The 18,447-nt window shown below is 48.9% G+C and overlaps 1 long non-coding RNA gene across 2 annotated transcripts in view; it reads left to right on the plus strand.

Moving 5' to 3' along the window:
* Positions 1-1,354: 1,354 nt before the first annotated feature.
* Positions 1,355-18,447, plus strand: part of LOC140701196 (uncharacterized) — a 237,504-nt gene continuing 220,411 nt past the window's right edge. For both annotated transcript variants that reach the window (XR_012080149.1, XR_012080150.1), the window contains exons 1-2: positions 1,355-1,440; positions 2,535-2,655. This is a non-coding gene — a long non-coding RNA (uncharacterized lncRNA). The remainder of the gene's footprint in view (positions 1,441-2,534; positions 2,656-18,447) is intronic.

An 18,447-nucleotide genomic window follows, 5' to 3' on the forward strand; every position in this document is an offset into this window, starting at 1 on the left:
GGCGGCGCAGGTGTACGGCGGGGCGGCGAGACTGAGAACTTAACGTCTGAACGACTAACTGGGGAGGGGGAGTAACGGAAGGCAGAACAGTGTACTTAAGAAGTCAGATTAATACAGACGCTGAGGTCCTTCCCAGGTCCTTAGGGGGGCCAGCAAGATGGGGCCTGGCGTCTCAGCTTCAGCGGCTTCGTGATGGACACAGCCCTCTGGTGTGAAGGCTGCCGTGAGCACCTGTGCAGACGGTCCGTTCTGCGCATCCTCTCAGCCGTGCAGGGGCTTGGCTCGCTGCTGCTGCTGCTGCATCTGTGCTCTTGGTCCCCAGGGCATCGCAGTGGAATTCAGCGGAGGAGATCTATGCAGCTCTGAGCCCGCAGCCTTCTTCACTTCCACTCAGTCTGGAAGAGACGGGGCTCTCTTCCAGGCAAGATGGAACGGCTTGTGGCTGAGCCCTCCAGGCAAGAGGTCAGCTCTGACACATGCTGCCCTCTGAGCCCAGCTGTGGGCCCACTTACCCTTGATAATTAGGAAGACTCTTGATAATGAAGAGAGATGCCCCACGAGTGAGAGAAGGGAGGCTCCGCTGATCCAGGAGCTGGTGTAGGCCTGGGAGGTGGAGGACCCAGGCTCGAGCCGCAGGGGGTCCAGTGTAAGCCTGAGTCCACAGGAGGGTGGGAGGGTCTCGCTGACCTGTTCATGGCAGATCCCCGCCCCTGCCCCGCCTGTCTCTCAGTGGCAAATTCGTATGACTGAGCTCTGATGGGGGCAGGAAGCTGAGCAGGACGGTGATGGGCAGGGTTGAAGCCGGAGGGGCGGAGATTGGAGACAAAAAGGAGGTGAGTCCTTGCTCCGTCCCCCAAAGAAGATGAGTTCTGCCCCGAGCGTGTGGAGAGTAGGTCCCAGCCTGCTCCTCGGGAGAAAGCGCTCCAGGTGGAAGGGGGTCTTGGGGGCACCCCCGTGGTGCCCGACAAGGCTGACAACTCGGTCCTCAAGCCTTCCCTGGTCACTTCAAACCCTGCCTGTGGCCGGTGCCATGGTGAGCTGGCACTGGTGGGCCCGCACAGAGATTCCAGGAGCAGGGCCCAGGCGGCGTGGACCCAAGTGGGATGAACAGAAAATCAATGTGCAGGTACTTGTTTGGGGATAACAGCCTCCACCACCACGTGTGACAGTGAAATGTCAAAACCCTTTCAAAAGTGTCTGATACACTTTGTACCCTTTTTGAAGCCAGAGGAAACATTCCTTTGTGAAGTAGGCATGTGAAATCATAGAAACATAAAATGCAATCTGTTACTGAGCAACAAAACAAGAATATTAAAAATACCTCCCTCGGTGGGAAGAGTATGATCTCTAAGAACTGAAACCCAGTGGGTGGCACCTCGTGTCCCTTGAACAAACGGCGGAGGAACTGAAATCACGTTTACACAAAATGTTTACACAGAAGTAAGAACGTTTTTGAGTGTGATGTAAAACCGCGAGAGGGATTACTTTCAGCTCATTAAACCAGCAAACACGGGGAATAAATACATAATCCAAGTCCGAGGGGCTGGATCAGACCCTCCCACAGAACCACAGCTGGCGGCAGAGAAGGTGAACGACACACACCCCGCTGGGAGCCGCAGACAGAGCTCAGGAGCCCCACTCTGGGCACAGGGTGAAAGGACACCACGCTGCAGGGACCCACGCGGGACGAGAGCTGTGCGCCCTCCGCCCGCGGTGCTCCTGGCTGAGAGACGTTGGAGGAAGTCAGGCCAGCTCGGGCAGTGGCTCCAGACAGGCCTGTGCTGCCCTCACCCGACTCCACGGTGCTCTCGCTCCCTCGTTCGCTTCCTCCACTGTGGCCCGAACCACGCTGTTCACACTCAGCGTGGTGCCCTCACTTTCTGGGCTGACACCCTTTGACCGCCTGCTAAAGGCCACTTTGCTAAGCAGGATCACACACGGCTTTCTGGAGCAGGAGAGAACCTGGGAGACGTGGATGTTCTGTAGATGGAGATACTAGACAGGTGGAGCCCCGGGGGCCCACCCACCGCCAAGCCCCGAAATCAAGCAGAGAGGCGAAAGGGCTGCCGATCTGATTCTCTGTGTTCCGATTCTTGACATAAGTAATGACGTAACAGGCTGGGTCCTGGACCCAAAACGCCCCATGTGGAGATGCTTTCTCATAGTTTGGTTTTTAAAAGAATTATATTGAACATAATCACTCTAATTGAAAGAATAAGTGCATGCTGATTATAGAAAAAGTAAATATTTTAAAGATCAGTAGAGACCATAACGTATGGGGAATTTTATATCCTGCATTTTCACTTAGAATTACACCATGAGAATTTTTCCGTATCATTAAATGCTTTTCTAAAATGATTTCTGAACATTATCCAGTGGTCTCTTATAAAATCATAGTTACTTTAAGTTGACTTATTTTAAAGTGTTTTTTTCTTGATGAACATCTAGGTCTTTATTCTCCAAGTTTGATATAGAAATTACAATTTAAGTCCTTGGTCAAAAATCTTAGTGTTTATTTCTGATTATTTCCTTAGGGGACAAAATCATGAAACACGGTTGCTGGTTCGATAAGAGGAAAACATTTACAAGGCCCCTGAGACGCTGAGAAACCTGCACTCCAGGAAGTTCACACGAATGGACACACCCATCAGTAAGGTATGGGAATGATTCCTGATTCTGTTACGCTCGACAATCTGAGTATTGTTATTTTTGACAAATCCTTGCCATTTTGACCATGAAGAACAGTATCTAGTTTGAAGCTGTGTTCTTTCGGTCTTTAGTGAAGTTGAAGAGTTTTCATTCGCGACTCGCTGTGTATTGGTCTGCTTTCTGAATTGGTTATTTGTGTCCATAATCTGTTCTTCTATGGAGGTGTTTTTTCTGATTTGCAAGTGCTTTTTATATATTGAGGTATTGAATAGCCTTCTGGGTACTGTACATGTTCGTAATATTTCCCCCAATTTGTCGTTTGCCCTTGTATATTTTTTAACAGTAAAAGGGTCTGAAAATTTTAGGTTGTCAAATCCATCAGAATTTTCCTTAGAATGTCCATTTTAATGCTCTGTTGACAAAATCTGTCTTCACATCATATAGCTACGCATATAAAATTTTCTTTCTCTGGTTCTCTTCTGACTTTGTTGTTGCAGTAATCCTGTAGTTTATTTAGATGCGTGATGTAAGTGTTAACATTTATCTATCTATCACTAATAGATAAAACGGTTATGTCAGATGAAGTTATTTAATATTTCTGTCTTTCTCCCCTGATGTAAAACGCGTTTGTACGTTACGCTAAAGACTAAAGCACAGTCTGGCTCTTCTGCTGTTTTGTCTGTGCTGTTGGCCCGCTGAGCTCATCGCTGGAGCTGTGCGGTCCTTGAGCTGGTGTGGGCGTACGTGCTGTGTTCTACGTGCAGCGATGGTTCACCTCCGTGTTATTTTTTCCTTTAAGGATCTTTCTGTTTTCCTTACTCACTTATGCTTTCTTATGTAGTTGAATATAACTTGGTTAAAATTTGCGAAACTATGCTGTTAGACTTTTTATTGGAATTTCTTCCAGGGGTGAACTGACATTTTTATGACACATGTTATGGCTTTCTTATCTAGGAATAGTACAGGCTTTTATGATATTATTTATATCTGTTCCTTCAGTAAATCTTGGTTGATAGAGATATGTTTTTCATTAGCGTTATTTTAATATCTTTTATGTTGCATGATTATTCTGAAGTTTTTCATTATTGTCAATAATAGGAATTATGTTATTTTTTGTATGTGTTTTTCTACTGCCTGTCTAAATAGATACTGAAGTTTACATTATTTTGCAATTTTTGAATTATTTTTTGAGAGAGAGCTGAGAAGGAAGTGATGGTAATTTCGCCTCTTTCTAATTCCTCCAATTTCTAGACATGATGAACAGTGGGAGTGAAAGGGTGTCCTAGCACCGGCCTGTGCAGAGCATCCTCGCTGAAACAATACAGGCTATTGAGTCTCCATTTTGGATTCACGTCCCTTGTGAAGTTTTAAAATAATACATGTGTTTGGTTCCCATTGACCATCATTTGATCTCATAAGCAAGCATTTCTTATTCTCGGCCTTTCCTTTGACGTTTCTCTATCTCCAAATAAATTATGTATTTTTACCTTTACTGATTAGAAAACAGTCAATTTAGCTTTTTGCATTTCTTCGGTGGCTGCCATTCATGTTCTTAGATCTGGGTTCAATATGTTATCCTCTGATTATCAGGGTCAGAAAGTAACTCTCAGCTGTGAAAGGGGAGGAAATTCTCTCTCCTTCCTTCCCCTGAAATAATTTCTAAACATTTAAACATATAATCTGGGGTTTTTTAAAGCCAGATGGTAGTGATAATGAAGGTGATAATTTATACTACTTTGTTTTCCAAAAATATTTTGTTTTTACTTTTAATTTCAGAATCGTATTTACAATTGTATAGATTTAATTCTACAGTTATATAAGGAGGTCCCCACACTGAGTTCTGGGCTCATGTTGCTGGGGGATTTCCTGTGTCTCATACACTTTGTTCAAAGAGGTTGAGAAGATGGTTTTCTTTTTGAATTCTTCGTTTCTGAGAACATGGTCTTGCTGCTCTTTGGATTTGAAATCAGCTTGCGTGGGGTTGGCGTTCCCAGGTCACCACTGTGCGCCACAAGGCGGGGTCCCCGGCCCCCCTGCCACAGGGGCAGAGCGTGAGGGCCACTTCTGCTTGCTTATTCATCTGGAGTTTACCCTGAACACCTGGAAGTCTATAGAATTATTTTATCTGTGTTTGAAGTTTAATCCATAAGTGCATGTTCAGCAGTGTGTAACTTTCCTTTTTTTCCTTTTTCCCAAAAGCTAGTTCTTTGAAGGTATTCTCTCCATTTTTTTACTCTTCAGGTACATAATGTTTTTCTTGTTTAAAATCTGCCGGGTCTTGTAACTTGCGCTGAGGGTATCTTGAGCTGGAAGCTCTGTGTTGTCAATGGCGCTTGTTCTTGCTTTAATGAAGACTTCATCCTGCTGTTCTTCCTGCTTTCTCTGTGACCTTCCTTCCTCCCTCCCCTGTGCGTTCCTGCCTGACTCCTGCCTGGGTCCGTTGCTTGGGGCTGTTTCCCATCTCCTGGTGCCCACAGAATGTGTGTGTCATGGGTCGTGACAGGGAACGCAAAGCCGTGGAGGCTGCCCGTTCACCTGCCTTTGCTCCGCCGTGGACGGGTCTCCCCTTCCTGGGGCGGGACTGTGTCCTAGACTCAACACTACACCCTTTTCTAATTGCTCGTCTTGGTCTAGAAGGGAGACCAAGGACTGGCTGTCCTCGCTGCCCCTCCCTGGCCCCTGGGCCTGTCACAAAACTGTCCCATCTTCCAGGGCCGGGCGGACAGCTAGCTGGGGCAGCCTGTTTTGGGCTGAGGAAGGCTGACCTGTTCCTCCTCTAAATACAGAGAGAAGCACGTGTTTGTGGATACTCTTAAGAGTAGTCCATTTTTCTTCCCTTTCCTAAAACTGCAAAATTCATCCCCTGAAATCCACGGCTCTTCCCCTCCCCCGTTCTACTACAGTTTTTTTCATTCCAAACCGTATTGCATTTTTGGTCACGACAGCCCCAAAACGGGTGCAGAGACTGCACTAGACCCCGCTCCCAGATCCTGCCCTGTCAGCAGTGCGGGAGAAGGCAGCCTGTGTGTCGTTCTGACTCAGTAAAATGCTATTTTGGCTCCTGGCAACATTTATGAGGTTTTGTTTGTCTCCTTGGCAGGCTTGGTACCACCATAATTGTCGTAATTAATTCAAAAGAAGAAGTCCTCTAGCGGGGTGTTTCGCGGCGTCAGCCGTGCAGGGGGTGTTCTGACTCTTGCTTTGTCCTGGGGCTCTTCATCTGAAAGTTACATTCGTGTTTGTTCGGATGGTTGTCCTGGTGTTCTTGGGTGGAACGGGACCTTACCTTGGAAGGCGTGAGAAAGGGAGGGGAGCTGGAGAAGTATTCAAAATGGTGACTGGTTTTTCAGGGATAGTCCTTCCTGCCCTGTCAGCTGAGACCCTCGTGAAGCAGACGGTCTCTGCACCACACGTGGCACAACCCTTTCTTAACGCGAAGGTGAGGGGAGCAGCTCTGTGTCTAGTCCGGGAGCCACTGCTGCCCCCAGAGGACGTCTCACCTCTTGGTTTAGGAGTCTGCTGGTTGAGAGCCCCGGCTCTGCAGGTTGCAGGAAGGAGGAGGTGAGCGTGACCTTGAGCCTGGGCCCCGAGTCCATCATTTTCCCTAAATTAGCGCCTCTCTGTGGAGCACGTGGCACAGCGCTGACACGTGGCAGGTGCCCCAGAGCTGGTGGCTGTGTGGGCAGTCACGTTTGGGGTTCACCAGGACTCGGCTCACCGCCGTGGGGCACAGGCGGGACTGCCAGGTCTGGCCCACTTCTAGGCGGAGGCATCACACAGGCTGTGGCTTCTGGACCACAGGCTTCCCTGTCGACCAGGCCCCCCTGAGCTGTGCTCTCCATCTGCGCGGAAGGCAGCTGAGCTCAGAAGTCCGCGGCTCCACGCTCGGGGGGTTGGGGGGACACAGGGCGGGTGTCGCCGTGCAGTGGACACACTGTGTGAGTGAGACCCGGGCTTCTGGGTCACCTGGCCAGGCCGTCCCTGCCCGCTCTGGCCGCCGCACGGCGTCATCAGTGTTTCTGCCAAGCCAGTGGCGGTAAAGAGGGGGCCCCGTCTGCCTCCTCGGAGGTGGATCGCTGGTTCCTCGCCCACGAGCAGGTAAGTGGCACCACAGGAACCACGAGCTAAAAACAGAGTTACCTGTGTCTGTACTGGGGGGTCTGGTTCGAGCTGAAGGGTTCCAGTGTGAGCTAGCTCTAGAGGAAACAAGACTCCTGGCGGGATTTCGTCGGGGGGGGGCCCAGCTGTGTCTGTGGTCTGGCACCAGGACACGAGCTTACAGGATTAGGGCCCTGGGCTCATCAGTGAGCGGGCGCCCAGGGCCGAGGTGGGAGGAACTCCTCCAGGCTGGGGAGGTGCTTGGCTTTGGAAAACCTCTCGCCCTCCCTCTGCTGGGGCTCTGGCTGTGCTGTGATGGTGGCCTTGCTGGACGGGGCGTGGTGGCCTCTTTCCCCGCCCACGGTCAGTTGCCTCTCTCAGCCGGGAGCCCTGCCCGGTAGCAGGTGGGCCCGCCTGCTCTTGGCCACTTCTGTCTGTGTCTGGGGGGCGAGGGGGCTGGTCCTCAGGGCGCCCTGCCTCCTTGGGTGCTGGCTGACCCCAGCAGGCCGTTGTCTGTCTCTGATCCCTTACCACAGCTGCTTTCTGGGGCTCCCGCGGCAGGAGGCTGTTCTCTCCCAGGCTGGGGCCTGGTGGTCAGCAGGCCGTGCTCCTCCACGCGTTCTAGGGCGCCCCTCCTCTCTCCGTCCAGCGTCTGGTGTTGCCGACGATCCTTGTGTCCTTGGCCCGATCTCTGCCTGTCTCCACGCAGCCCCTTCTCCCACGAGGACGCCAGTCCTGGTGGATCAGGGTCCACCCACCTCCAGAGTGACCTCCTCTTACCTAGTGTCTGCGACGACCCCAGGTCCGAATAACGTCACACTCAGAGGTGCTGGGAAGGGACCCTGACCAGCCCAGGACACTTGTTACCTGCTCTGTTCAGGCTATTGGTTTAGGCCAGGGAGCAGGAGGGCTCTCCCTGGGGACTGGCGGCCGCCGTGGGGGGCAGACTGCCGTGGGGGGCGGATGGCAGGTGGGGGTGCATGCGCACGTGCCCTCCCGTCCCCGCCTGTCCCCCCCACGCTTGCCCACAGCGCCCTCCCCGCTGTGCTGGGCTCTCTTGGGATCGCTTCCTGCTGCCCCCTCGCCGCACCACCTGGACCAGCGAAAGCACTGATGGGAAGCAGCACGTTCTGACGGGCCAGTGTTCTGTGCTGAGGTGAGTCAGCTCCTTAGGGCAGGGAGTGGCTGGCAAACATCAGTGCCGAGGCCTGCAGCTCCCACAGGCACAGCTGCCCCCAATGTGCAGCAGCAGCAGCCAAGGCAACTGAGTCGCCCAACAGAGAAACCCCTACGTCAGGATGACACATATATACACATAGACATATTAAAATGTATAATACCCAATAAAATTTGTATAACAAGTGATACGTTTTCCAAAATATTTCCCAAAGCACAAGGAGCTAATATGTGCAACCTTTGCTCCACTGTCAGATTTATTAATGTGACACCATCCTATTAAATGCAAAGGAAGTTTTCCGAGTCTGAAGTGTGTGTGTCTCTGTGTGTGTGTGAGAAATACGTATTTGCTCATTAATTCATTGGCTGTATCTTGCAGGTAGACAGAAACAGTGGAGGGTAAATTTGTCCAGCCACTGTTATTTCTCTATTTATTAAATCTGAGCTACATGTAGGAATCACGTCTGACTCACTCACTTCCCCCACAATGCCCAGGAAGTAGTTTTTTCAGAGTGCACAGTACATGGAAAAGACTTAATAAACATGTAATAAACGGATAGGTGGATGAGTGGGTGGGTGGGTGGGTGAATGACGGATGAATGGATGACAGCCTTTGAATTTGGACTAATGATCTCAAAGTATGGGCAGCTTTAGGAAAATTAAGTGACGTGATGTTCTGGAAAACACTTGGAAAATTCTAAACACAGATGCATACGTTAAAGCATTGCTGTCGGGCTTCTGGGCTGCGTTCCTTGTACTGTGTCTCTTCTCAGAAGCATCACGAAGTGCCCGTAAGATCCTTGCACCGGTGGATCTTGATTGTTGTCCACCTGGCACGCCCAAGGAGGCACGTGGTCCAGAGACCCTTCTCCGCCCTTCGTGCTCTTCCGTTTCTTCTAGACCCGAGGACTTCTAAGGACTTGCCCCACTCATTCCCTTTTATGCCAAAGTGCTGAAGTTAACCAGGAGGAGAGTGCTTCGGAGAATCAGAACTGTGTTTAGCAACATTTGATTTCTGTTATTATGTGTCTGACGTTTTCAGTTTCGTTTAGCTCCAGATTTCCTCTGCTGCTGCTTTTTTTTTTTTTAAGAAATCATGAGAAACTCAAGGCGATTTTGAATGTCTAAACTATGAGCTCCAAGTAACCACATTTGTCCCTGGTTGGGGGAATGAGGGTGTTTCCTGTCCTGAAATCTGGACAGTGATTCTCAGTGGTGCTCAGCTTGGGGGCGGGGGATGTTCCCCCTGGGGGCAGTTTGGCAATATTTGGAGAAATTTTTGATTGTCACTAAGGAGGGGAGGGTGGCAGCCCTGGCATCTGGTGGGTGGAGGCTAGGAAGGCTGCTGAGCGTGTCACAGCCCACAGGACAGCCCTGTAGGGCAAAGAGCGGTCTGGGCCGAAGTACCAGCAGTGAGAAGCCAGCCCAGACTCAGGACAAACAGCGGGGGCCTTAAAGGGCCATGCATCGCTGAAGGTTTCGAAGAGGTGGCTGCACAAAGAGCACCTCCCCCTTAAGGACACCCGAAGACCTACCCCCCTGCCTCCCCCAGACGAGCGAAAGAACTGGCCCAGGACTGTTTGCTCATCTTCCTTAGTAACTAATTTATCCACTAAACATGGAGCCTAATGAGGCAAAGCAGAAGTAGCCTCTCGCTGCATAAAGTAGTCCATGAAGAGCTAACCTGGGAGAGAAGAAAGCAGGAACAGCGGTTCCCACAACCCCTTCTAAGGAGGAGGAAGGCAGGCTATTTGGCTTCGGGTGTCACAGGTTTTCAGTTTGGAATTTTCCTACGTCCACCTGTCTCTCTCGCTGAAGAGACCTGCCTTGACGTCTAGGAGATAACCTGCCTCAGAGTCACTGTGGTGCTCTGTGCAAGAATTTGAGTGAACTCTGGGACCTTTGTTTAGGAGGGGGAAAAACACCACATTTTACCCCAAAATCTAAAGGACTAAATAAAATGCTGAATCGTAGAGAAAAGGCCTCAGAGGAGCCATTGGATGGAGAAAAGAAAGAAATTTTGCTTTAATTGGCTTTTTAATGATTCTCTATTTTTCTGTTCTGGCCTTTTTCTTTTCTTTTCTTTTCTTTTTTTTGGAAGGGGGAAAAAAACGCTTAAAACAGAAAGGTTAATCTGACTATACATTTTAAGCTTTTAAAGGCTCCATTACAGGACTTATTATGCTAAAAGAAACATACCTGGCATGTTGCAGCTTCTAAATGTCTCAGCGATGCATGTAATGACTCACTTAGAACACCGTGGTCAGAATTCTTTCACGTTATTTCTATGTAAATTGGATGCTTCACAATTACTATAATATGTGTGAAATTCCACTTATTATTTCTTTTAACATAGAAACTTTTATCACTTAACTCACTGGACAGAATATTTGAGCCATTTGCAATCATTAGAGCATTTCTGTTTGGTCCAACCCTTATGGAATTATACCTTGGAAAAGACAGTGAATTATATTCATTGCAAGAAAACAGCAATTTTAAATATATAAGGGGCACCGGGAAACTTTTCATTTTAGTGCAAATTCAATATTATATCTTACTTCTTTTTACAGCAGGGTAAGCTTTTATCTTTAAGCAATTTATAAAACCCAGCATGTAATAGGAGAGAGGCCTGCAGAGCGCAGATCAAGCTGATGGATAAATAGACTTGGGTCAGGGTGGAGGCGGGACATCGCTGGGATTCAAGGTAATCGCTTTTTGCTCCGGGAGCATTTCCTTGTGATCTTGGTGGAGGTCCAGCAATGATCACTGCCTCCTCCCCAGTTCCAGCATGGATGGGGTCCCCCTTCCTCCTGCCCCAGCTGCCCTCAGCCCGCCCTCTCCCGGCGAACTCTGTGGAGCAGCTGGTTGGGAATGGTCCTTCCCTTGGAAGAACGTTGAATTTTTTCAAACAGATTTGGGGAAGAAACACAAAATCAGAAAAAGAGTGGTGTTATTATCTATGGACCTGATGTCTTTGGGGGGCTGAAGGGCTGTTCGGGCGCCTGACACTGCAGGCGATGTCCCCGTCGTGGTGTGTCACGCTTGGAAATGCCCTTTGTGCCTTAATCATTGGGGACGCTTCTTCCTAGGGAGGAGGAACAGCGGCTAAGTGGAGATTTGCATGCATGTCCCCTGAGTTTTAAGACAAAGTGTATGTATGCTTGTTTTTAATACATGGTGGAGAAAATTAAAATCAGACCTTGATTAGTGCTAATTATGTAAATAAACATCTAAATTATTGGGCACTTTTTTTTCTCTTTTTTTAATTGTGCCATTTCAGAAAGAGGCAAATCTTAAGGGGCATGGCATGATATTTATTTCCCAAATTTTATTCTCCAAACTTTAACTAACAAAGACAAGTTGATAACTTTCGATGGAAGCTCTTATATATGGAATAAAAATTAAGTGATTTTTCTTTGGATTTTTTTTCTTCAGCTACATCTCTTAAAAAGAAGGTATTCCTATTTCCCCAGAAAACTGAAAACAGTTGTTGTCATTTTTCTATTAACGTAATGTTACTTCACATTTTGATAGTAATCTTTTTAGGCATGCACAGGAAATTTGAAGTATGCCATGGAACAGACAGACGATCATTCACTGCGTGTGTGTGGGTGTTTGTGTGTGTGTGTGCGCAAGAATGGTCGGTAAACTGTGCTTTGGTTTCACCTGGAAGTTATGTTGCATAGACTTAATGTTGGAACTGTATTAACTATACATGTTAATATATTATATAATACTAATTATGTAATAGGTATGCTGTAATAGTACTTGAACATATAATGAACCTTATCATTAACTGTGCCCTATAGAAAGACGATTTTGGTTTTTAAACAAAAGTTCGAGACTGAAATTTAAGTTCATTCAAGTTCATTCCAGGTTCAAATAAAGAACAGTAAAAAAAAAGAAAAAAAAGGAAACAGTGCAGGGAGGCCACCCAGGCTGGCGGCACCTGTGTGTGCAGAAAGCAAGCAGCGTCAAACCGAGCGCTTCTCCAGGCCAGCGCGGCGCACCCGGCCCTGTGCGGGGGCACCCTGAGCCTTGGGCTGTGGGACTGCTGGGCACGTGTGGCCTCAGGACAGGGGCAGGCTCTCCCTACAGCACAACCTGGGTGTATCTGAAAGAAGCGGCAGCTACCACGTACTGGCTAGAGGATCTTCACTCCGCAGTGAATTAAGTAAAATGCATGGCGATCGTGTAACCATTCTTCCTCTGCTCTTCGGTGGAAATGCGTGCGTTCCAGACACTGAGACTGTGTGCAGACTTCTGAGTAGGTGTAGACGCCCTAAGAGAGTTAAGGACAGGAGGCTGGAAGAAGGGCACTACCCCCGTGGGGCTGAGTCATTAGAACAGGCTACTTTATGAATTTTAAACTGTTCCATTTTAAATTGCACTCATAGCGCAAGCAATAGAAAACCCAGTTCATTTTTTATTCCTTTTTTTCAGCCCGAATATTTTCAAAGACCTCCTATAGTTAACATTATAATATAGTTAGTTGCTACAAATAACCGGGGTGATTATAGGAAAACTGTCAGTGTCGGCTCAAGGCCTGAAAAGGCTGCAGCAAATGGCTTTTCTCTTTGCCATGGAGACTGGGCTCTGTTTTTCCGGTTACTCTGGAAACCGGAGCCTCCTTGTTGTTAGTCCTTTTCAGTTACTTGAGCTATTAAACCCTCCGGTTGAGACAAAAGGAGGGAGGTATGCAGACACTTCCTCGGGCAGGAAACCTCTGGGCCCAGGAGCAGAACTCAGGCTGGGGCCAGGCGGTGTCTGTTCAGCTCAGCAGGTTTTTGTCAGGGAGGCAGCCTGCCGCAGTCCCCTCCTCGTGGAAGCCGCCTCTAACCCTTAGAATCTGTCATCAGGTTGCTGCCGCGCGCCCTCCCCTCCCGCCTCCTTCCCCAGAAGATGAAGCCACCGCCGTAGGCGCCTTAGGCTGGCCTCTCAGCTCCAGAGGGCCTCTGGGTGCAGACCCACCGGCACCTTGCCGTATAAACCGGGGAAAGTGGACTCAGAACGAGGCCGTTCAGAATCTCGGAGCACAATGGGCCGCTTTATAATGCAAATGCACATCTAGAGACCGCGTGCCTTTTTGTTTGGGTTTAAGAACTCAGTTCCCAAATTGCTAATACTGTCCGCCCTGTTAGCAGATCAAATAGCGACCTAAGAAGATGGCCCGCCCTGTGTTGTCAAGTGTTCAAGGAGCAGGGGAAGAGCGATTCGGAATCTGGGGTTAGAGAATCCTGGATTCCTTGCGAGCTAGATGGGCCCTTCCTTTTTCCTTTTTCGCTTTTTTCTCTTTCTCTCTAACTAGGAAGGCTTTCTCCTAGTAATAGTAGGTAATAGTTTACTATCACCTGCATTTGCATTCATCTCGCTTTTTGGTTAAAGTGTCCTCAAGGAAAAGAAATTCTCCCCAGAAGGAACAGTAGCCTAAATAGACCACAAATAGCCTGCTTCTGCAGGGAGCATCCTTTCTGGCCCGAACGTGGTCAGACTAAGTTAACACTGAACACCTCAGGCCCCCTGGGGGCACACTGCGTTCAGTGGGCAAAGTATTCAACTTTGAGCTTTCACTTGAGCTGTGAGACGCGTCACCCCAAACCCCCATTACTATTTTCTCTCCATGCTGCACGTTCCTAAGGGTTAAGTCCTGGCAGCAGAGTTACACCAAAACACTTGCTTTTAGAAGTAGCAACCAAATTAATAACAATGGATGTTTGTTAACAAGAAGCAATATTAAGAAGGAAAAAAAAAGAGAATGAAACGCTTTCTTTTTCGGTCACTCCCTTATTGCTGTCCAGTGGTTTTGGTTGTTTTACATCAGAGCGGTAAGCTGGCGGATTTTCCACGCAGGTGTCGGGGCCGCATATGTGCGCCCACGTGCACCAGGAGCCTCTCTGCCCTCTCAGTTCTGGCAAATTAAAACCAGCAGCGACATGCGGTTCACAGCTAAGGGACCGTCGCAAAGCCCATCCCCTGGGCAGCGGCCCAGGTCATCTTGACTCTGCCCCGACGTTACTGGGATTCTCAAAGTCTTCTAAAACACAGGCTTCCAGACGTCACCAACACTCCACGGAAGGCAGTATCATTTTTACCGGTCCTGTCCTATTTTCAGTCTAAATCACGCTGATTTCCCTCTGAACAGAAATAACACAGCTAAAGGATAGAGGCTTACTAGTTAAAATTCAACTCAGGTTCAAAGAGAATTCAGAGCCCAAAGATATACCATTAATAAGTCACTAACAAACAATCATGAAATTAGCTCTGGTTTTGGAAAAACACAAGTATAAGGATTCAGAGCCCCCCCCACCGCAGTTTACACGGCCATTTATCCTCTGCATGACGCTGTTCATTCGTCACTCGTTCAGTTTTCCCAGGGACATTTGTTTAGTGCCTACTGCGTGCTGTGCCCAGCTTTGGTGCTCGGAAGGGTTTCGTGAGCAAAAGCAGGAACATCTTCGGGAATTGTCCTTTTCAGATGCTGCCTGGTGACTGAGCTGCCTTCCCCACGCACCGCAAAGGGAGAGGCAGGGGGAGGAAGGGGGTGCTCCCTCCCTGGTTAGCACGCCCCCCACGGCGATGGCGGTGGCGTGGAAGGAAGGCCGGGCTTGCCGCACGTTCCTTTTCGGCTCCAGCCAGGACGGGGAAGCCCCGACAGCTGCGAGGCTGGCTTTTTCTCGGTCGCTCGTTAAGTTGTAATGTTTGTGTAGCTCTGTTTCTTTTCATGACGTCCCTGCTTCATTTGGGACAGACCAGTGTGTGAAGTGTAACTCTGGGCTCATGGCTCACTCTACACAGCCCACCTTGGCATTTTACCAGACACCAGCCTTCTGGATATTCCTTTTGTTCTGGACTTGTTATTAAAATTGTAATTGACTTTTGGCCGACTATTAGTAAATCAGTATTTTCTGTAACTTTGTCAAAGTGCATTGTTTCCCTCAGTGAATTTGGTGGCTTCTTCAGAGATGCATATAAATTCTTAATTTGAATTTTCTATTATTGTTTGAAAATGGTTATGCAGTATGTATGTCCTCTGTGTACCATCAGACATAACTCTAGGGGTTTGTGTATTCGAGGCTGCTGTTTTTTATAAGTTGCTATTTAAAAGTGAATTATTGCTCCTTTGAAGCTGGAGTTTTCCAAACAGTAGCTTGTCATATATCAGCCTGAATGCCAGATTCGTGCTATAGTTTTCTATCAAGTTCTCCTTTCCTTTAAGAGCAACTGCATGGACTTGTACATGCTCAGGAACGCCTGCGACCGTCGTGGTTACCCTTGTGTGCCAAATTCTATTCAAATCTCAGATGCTCTGTAATTCTTCTCTTGATTACTCCAGCGAAACCTGAGCTTTTTTACCTGATTCGTAACAGTCACAGCCCGTAAAGCTAATTTGACAGTTAAGACTATTGAGTCCCGTAGTATTTGCGCTGTGGCTGTACCGTGATGTTCTCTAAATCTCACTGTAATTCCGTTTTCTGCTAGTTTCTGTCTCATCTCTCCAAGTAGACCGTTAACTCCTTGAGGGCAAGGAGGGTGTTTTAAAGACCTGTGGGTCTCCATCCCCTCCTAGCCCTGCCCCCTGTCCCCAGTGTGTGCTGTGCTGCCCTGCTCGCAGTGGCTCCTTGATTCGCAAGTTGAACAGTCACCCCAGGCTGACGCGCGTTTCTGAATTGAGACCATTTCTGGGTTTAGAGGACCAGGGGCTGGGATTCTCGCCTACCCTTTCCCCATGGAGGCGTCAGAGTGAGGCGCGTGGGCCGGCATTCTGTTTCCTGTGAGACTGAGATGGTGCTCCCCTTCTGTCCCTGTGAGCATGAAAGGGGACCAGTGAGCCTGGCAGGGAAGCAGGCTCGCTGGTGCCACGCTCGAGAAGAGACCCAGAAACACAGTGACCGAGTCCCTGCGATGTCGGGGGGAAGGGGGGGCCTGGGGGGCCGGGGTGTGGCCAGTGCGGGGCAGCCAGGGGCTGAGAGTCTGCCTGCCCTCCCTCTCTGCACACCCACCCCTCCCGGCTAACCCCGATGTCGAGGAGAACGTTGTACACGTCCGTCCAGCCTGCGCTTGCGCCGTGGAGATGTGCAGCACGGCGAAACCTGGCACCTAGCATGAACCTGCTGGTTTGTGATGGGCAGAGGGTGGCAGATCCTGAAGATCCCTGACTTCAGTTGCATATTAAGTAATACGCTCTCTGGGACAAGGGGGCTTTTCAGAAAATACGGGCCCATTTTGTGGAGGTTTTGTTCGTACTCATTATGTTTCTAATAGAATCCTGTGTTTTCTCCTGGCTTTATAACTTGTGCAGAATATATCAAAAAAAATACACAGACACGAATGAACAAATGTGAAAGCCACAGATGTTCAGGACTGGTCTGTATATTTTTATGCAAAGGACATTTTTGGCCAGCACAGACAGTAAACAGTCCTTTCCTTCCCCCAGCACTGTTACTTGAGTTGCTTCAGCACCAGAAATCGTGCGCGTTGATAGGCTGGCGGACGCAGTGGTTTGTTTGTTGTCTGTCTGAGCCTCAGACGGTCGCTGGGGGAAGCTTTCGGCGGGGGTTGCTTTGCTGACTCTGTTTATGTAATTTTTACTTATTTGTGGAAGGTACACAGTTTCCAAGGGCGTCTCTCAGGTCAGATATAGAAAACATTGGATGAGAAGCGTCAAGTTAAGGTTCAAAAGGCTGTGCCCCAAGGAGCCAGCACCCCACGCACGCTGAGGTGTGTGGAAAGGTAGGATGAACTGCCCCAAGATCTTATGGGGTCTCGGTGCCTGTGGAGAATTTTTGTTGCTACAGAAAATGTAGACTTTGACCCTAAAGCATTTCCTTGGGTCTGTTTGACTTTTCTCTTCCCCAAATGCCTCTGGACTTCTTTCTCCTGACTTTCCACATCACGCTTCATCCACCACACTTGTGTGCACGTGCACATGCCCACGGAAAGAGAAAAAAGAAGGAAGGAAAATGAGAAAGAAGAAAAGCAGCTCACGTTGAGCAGGAGCTTGCCGACTGGTTGGCGAGTCTCTCAAGACAGCATTTGTGGTCCTGAAGTTTCAGAGGTGGGGCTGGTTTGCTCGGCTGCACACGAGTCTGCTGACCAAGGTGAGGACGGAGGCTGGCGTGGGCGCAGGAGGACACACCTGCTCTACGAGTCCGGGCGCTCGCCCCCTCGGAGATCCGGCAGCTCCAGGGTTCCGCACCACGACTGAAAAATGAGGGGCGAGGAAGAGGCGGGGTGTGGTCTGAACAAAGCCGGGGTGATGGAGATGTCTCAGTCACGGCTGTTTCCTGTCGCAGCGGCCACAGCAGTCCACGCGACGCTTTGAAAAGGACAAAGAGTCTCCTTGTGTTTACGCTTTTTATTACTATATAGGATTAGGTCTGTTGCACACACAGAAGAGGAAGTCATTTTATTTTACACAAATCAGCTACTTAAAGTAAATTGAGATATATAGAATTTACCAATGAAATGAGTGATTTGATGTGAATGAAAGAGGTGGTGTGTTGTAAATCGACACTGACAGCCAAATGGGGAAAATTGACAGAGCACTGTAATCACTCCCAACATCCCCTGAAGGTATTGATCCAGAACCTCTGTAATCCCCTTCACATAACACAAGCAATTTTATGTAATACCTGTAATAAGGGCGCATTCAGGCTCAAGTAGCCGTCTGAAGCATTCTATCTAATGGCGAAGGGGCCGCCGCTGAGCGTGGAGGGAAAAGCGAGGTGCCTCCCGCCTTCTGGAGGTAACAGCCTCCGATAAGAGGGAGTTTAGGAGATAAACAGCTCCTAATGCCAAAGAAAATGAGCTATTAATTGCCGGCTTGCTAACTACGCTGTGGGAGAGGGCGCGGCGGGCAGCGTGGGGCAGGGGCCGGGCCGGGGCTGACGGACTTCTCGGGCTCCTGCTGCCCACTATCTGATGCTAATTACAACCGCGGGGAGACGCTGACAGGCGTTTAGCGGCCGGGCCATTACATCCTTCCCAGGTGCTTTCCCGTGAAATGTTCCTCCAGTTTTACAAGCTCCTTCTCGCCCTGATGGATTATTCCGCAGCCTTATCAAAGCTTTGCCAGCTCCTCATTAATATATAGAGCGAGCCGCACCGCCCTATATATCATTGTCTTCCTCACGGGGAGGGCTAATCCGTCAGCCGCTATCAGCCCGTCGGCAGAAGGTGGGTAATCAGACCCGACGGCAGAGAATCATGGGAGATCAGGGAAGGTTAAATGAGGCTGACAGTTGTGATAATGATGATTATACTATAAATTAAGATATGATGATAAAGGAGAATAAAAGACACAATCTGAAGCAATATTTGGTTGAACATGTCTCTCTCTTTCGTTACTGTTAAACGGCCATAACATTTATCACACCGAACAAGAATGGACGTTTAACTACCATGATAAAATGGGACAGCGTCAGATTGAAAACCCAACAAGTCGTGATTACAGTGTCAGGCACTTTCCACTGGTTGAGAGAGAAAACGGGAGACAGAGCATGTGTTATAATCATTCACGCATTA

The sequence above is a fragment of the Vicugna pacos genome, chromosome 14 (assembly GCF_048564905.1).
Source record: "Vicugna pacos chromosome 14, VicPac4, whole genome shotgun sequence".
Taxonomy (NCBI): Eukaryota; Metazoa; Chordata; class Mammalia; order Artiodactyla; family Camelidae; genus Vicugna; species Vicugna pacos.